This window comes from Amblyomma mixtum, chromosome 9 (genome assembly GCF_055824585.1).
Source record: "Amblyomma mixtum isolate Tamu chromosome 9, ASM5582458v1, whole genome shotgun sequence".
Lineage (NCBI taxonomy): Eukaryota > Metazoa > Arthropoda > Arachnida > Ixodida > Ixodidae > Amblyomma > Amblyomma mixtum.
This window is the reverse complement of record NC_143020.1, coordinates 90,601,810-90,606,363: the sequence shown is the minus strand read 5'-3', so window position 1 is coordinate 90,606,363 and position 4,554 is coordinate 90,601,810. Positions and strand designations below refer to the sequence as shown.

At 53.5% G+C, this 4,554-nt stretch overlaps 1 pseudogene; it reads left to right on the top strand.

The window, feature by feature from the left end:
- The first annotated feature begins 362 nt into the window (after window positions 1–362).
- LOC149330086 (uncharacterized) lies at window positions 363–1,955 on the top strand (annotated as a pseudogene).
- Window positions 1,956–4,554: the final 2,599 nt, after the last annotated feature.

The window sequence follows — 4,554 nt, the reverse complement described above, 5'->3', positions numbered from 1 at the left end:
AGTCATCCTTTCGTTGGCGAGGGAAACGCGCTGTTAATTCTGATTGCATGTAATCGTGTTCCACAGTGAAGCTGTAGTGGCTGTCGTCTTTCTTCAAAAGGAACAAACGATTCGACCTGTGTTTATACGGCTGCGACGGTTCGCATCGTTACTGAGACCCATCGACCAGCACTAATGGGGAGATCCCAGAAGGAACAAGAAATCACACTCAGAAAGGAAAGTAGTGAAGTGGTGCCCGGGTGCTACACATGGAGGCACCACTAGTGTAACTGCGCATGGAATCGAATCCGTTCTACCCTTGCCAGATAAGGTACACCATTCCTCCTGTTGACCGCAGCGCTATAGCACAAGCAGCCGGCGCCATGATCTTCAGAATCATCCTAGGCATCGTACTCTTCGTGGGCATCAGTATATCGCTCATCGGGCTGTGCGTGGTGTTCAAGCGCTTCTGCTCGAATGACAAGGACTACGGCATGATCAACGCTAACTCCACCATCGGCCACCTCAACCCGGTGCTCAACTACAAGGACTGCGACCATTACGTGCGCAGTGGCTCCGGCTCGGCCACACGGTGCCTGGACAACCACTACCTGGACGTGCCGGAGATCAAGGTGCTCGAGAGTACGAGCGCCGACCCCAACGAAGACCTAAGCTACATGCCGCTGACGGTGGTGAAGGAGCCGTACTACGCGACGCCCGTAAGCCTGGCCAAGCCGCACGGCGCGCCGCCGGCCTCTATGTCTTCGCAGGACCATGATACTCAGGCCGCTGCGACCACATCTTCGTCCTAGAAGCCGCCCGAAGTGCACAACGCCGTGAGGCACGTCAACGAGGGCTTCCATGAAGGTCCACCCGAGTCCTCGAGCGGCAGCGGACGTGTCGGGTTCGGAGCCCGCGCCGAAATCACGACGCGGGCGCTGACGGCGAGGAGCGAATTCATCGAACCAAAGACACGTGGCGCGTAGTAGTGGGTACGGATAAAGCGATTTTCATGTCTTTGTGTGGCGACCTTGAAAAGCTGTTGCCTCATCCGATCGGAGCTCGAGTGACCGGAGGCAACACACACCTGGGCCTATTTTGTCCGTCCTCCCACAGGCGGGATTCTCTGTCCTAATTATTCCGTTTTGACCATGCACGACGCACCAACAGAAGCTGTTTGCCCTAAATGTATGCGAGTGGTTACGTCACCCAGCCGAGTTATCTCCTTGGCCGAAGCGGTGGCCTTGTGGTAGAGCATCCTCCTCGCATCCGCCTCGCGTTCGAACCTCGATAACGCCGGGTACCCACCGCCTTTCTAATGGGCACAAAATTTCCCCCGACCAGGTACTCGGCACTAGCGTCGCTGCGTATGGAAGCGAATCAGCGAATAGAGGTTCGTATGTTCGCGTTCTCCTTTGCTGCTAAGTCCAGTGGCTTAGCAAAGAACTCGAGCGCCCGACATATTTCCGCGGTTTCTAAGACCAATAGATGCGTGTGACTTATTTTGTAATTTTATCTGATATGTATTGTAAGAGTATGAGTAAACCAGCGAAAAGGACGCATTCACAAAGAGGAGAAGTACACAGGACAACGCTGTGGAGAAGTACACAGGACAACGCTTCCAGCGTTGTCCTGTGTACTTCTCCTTGTGAATGCGTCCTTTTCGCTCGTTTTCTCATACCATGCACCAACTGGCCCGACAAGCTACGCTTCTTCAATAGTATTGTAGGAGAAGATACGAATTTTTAAGCGCTGTTCAGGGCTTCATTATCTTGCATCATGGCAGTGGCCGCTGGGCCAACTGGCTGCAGTATGCGCTTCTTTCTCTCCATATCAACGCTGCTACGCATAGGTGAAAGGCCTCGTGTGTTTATGGAGCGGTTCCTCTTCCTCCTCTGAGCCGGCTATGGGGCTGTCTTGCCGAGTGTGCTACTTCTCCTCATTCTGTTCTCTTTTCCCTTACAGAGGCCATTTAAAAAGGCATGCACTGACCCACACTCGCTAGCGGCTTTTCCTGGGCGACCAATGCGGCCGGAAATTCAAACGGCGAGACCATCTCCTCGTCCGCCAGCTGGTTCACTTAGGGGTGAAGCCGCACCAGTGCGCTGTTTGTAGATGCCACTTAAGCAGTGCGGCCAACCTGAGTCGTCACCGCGCACAGCAGCACACTTTATGTGGCACGTGTAGCTCATTTGTTTGTCGTCACTGCGGAAAGGAAAACGCGTCCCGAGGAGAGATCCCACGCCAGCTCGCATGCCGCTCCGGAAGAGGTTCCCCGCACCAGAGCCAAGCGAAGAAGTAGGAGAGTGGGAAGTGCAGCCTCCGGTAGGCTCTGCAAAGGGCGCACTGTGATATGCGCTTATATGCCATCAAGGATCAGTGACGCCATACACGTGCGCTTGCTCATCGGTTCGACAGAAAAAAAAGGAAACGCAACGAGCAGCAACGAAGAAGCCAGCGCATGGGAACCTCCGAAAAAAGATAGGGCTAATTAAAATGATAGTGAACGAAATAAAATAAAACGCAGCAAACAACGGAGTGAAGCTCTGCTATTAAGCATGAAATGCTCTTAGCCCCCGTTGTCGGCTAGTGTAGTGACGTCACGCCGAGACCGAGAGCCATCATCCGGGCACTGAAATCCACTCATCCGGGCTCTGAAACGAGAAGATCCGGGCACCGTACGAGACTTAACGAGATTTAACGAGACTCTCTAAGCCCTCCTACGCGACCGGCATGCAAGCGCCGGTTGGTCTCCAAAGGAGTCACAAAAAATAACTGCTGCCAGTGCCTTCTCAATGTTTATCAAGATATCAGTAGCTGTGCATTTGATAATGCACGGAATTATAATTTCCGATTTCTAATAACGCGTGCAAAAAGCACATAAATGCCACGGTACACTTCATTGTCATACGTGATCTCTTAGGGGCTTCGCGCATCGAAGCAAAGCCGCGGAGGCGCACAGGGGCCCTGGGGAGAAGCGCTGCGTTCAAAGGGCAAGGCATCGCGCCGAACGGGTGGTGGCGTTCCTCCCTTCCTGTACCGTGCGGCTCGGGTGTCCACCGAGATGACATTAGGCCCGTAAACATTTCATGCTTACTCTACTCTCGGTTACGGGAGAGGCAGAGATTTTTTTCTTCCCTGGTATACGTTGGTTGGTATATTGGGGTTTAACGTCCCAAAGGAAAATCAGGCTATGAGGGACGTCGTAGTGAAGGGCTCCGGAAATTTCGATAACCTGGGGTTCTTTAACGTGCACTGACATAGCACAGCACACGAGCCTCTAGAATTTCGCCTTCAACGAAATTCGGACGGTTCGGTTGGGATCGAACCCGCGTCTTTCGGGTCACCAGCCGAGCGCCCTAACCACTGAGCCATCACTGTGGGACCTACAGGGAGTAATTCAAGAGGAACAGAAAGCAAGTCGGAGCCCTGCGCCGTTGGAGCACTTTGCCGCTGTAAGGAGATAGCGCCACCCAGCGGCGTTCGTGAGGAGAAGACAAAGCACGAGGAGCGCGTGCGGAGGGGAACGCGGGTCAGGTCGAAGAGGATTACGTGGCAGAGAAGAGAAGAGCGCGGTGGACGACGGACGTGGACGAGTTCTGCTGGCTCCCCGAGTTCCGGGCTTGGGCCTTAGCCGCAGACGTCCGGGCCACCAGACCTGGACATCCATCGTCGAGAGCCTCAACCACCAGGCCCAGGCGCCACTCTTCTCCGTCCATCCGTCAGCTGCTCCACACAGGCCGCCTCTGGCGCCTACGTGACCTTTTTCCGGGATACCAGACCTGGGAACCGTGCCGGGAGCCCACGAACGCTGACGCTGCGGTAGCGTTTCATCGACGTTGGAACGCCAAGAGACTCCTTGACTGCCCGACACCCAGCCAGTCCTCCCCGCTCGTTGCTCGAATAAGACAAGTAGTGTGAACTTTCCTCTTTGACTCTTTTTCCCTGTATTGTCCGTAAGCATTTTGTTCTGTTCCCCCGCGTGTTTTTCCCGTGTTGTTGTTGCGTTGTTCTCTGGTTCCTTTCCTTTTTTCTCGCTCATATTGAAATTGGTTTTCCTTTTTGATAAAATCCGCCTCGTTTATTGTTTGTACTTTTGTGTTTATTTAAAATAAGACCTGCAATCTCACAGAGTCCTCACAAATTTGGCGTCCACTACGACAGGACGAGGTCGGTTTTTATTTATTTGCCTGTTGTGTTAATTTAGGAACAATATGAGCGCTTCAGATTTGGTTACTTTAGGCGAGCGCATGGGCTTGTGCGGCGCGGAGTTACGAGCGTGGGTGGAGGACGAGCTTCGTAAGGCACGGGAAGAGAGAGCCGCTGAGCGTGAAGCTGCGAAGCAGAAATTGGAATTAGAGGCACGGAATTTAGAGGTTGAGCGTGAAGCTGCGAAGCAGAAATTGGAATTAGAGGCACGGAATTTAGAGGCTGAGCGTGAAGCTGCGAAGCAGAAATTGGATTTAGAGGCACGGAATTTAGAGACGGAGCGAGAGGCTGCGAAGGAACGCTTGGAGTTAGAGGCGCGGAACTTGCAGCTACAAATAAGGCTCATGGAGGGTGGCGCAAATCCTC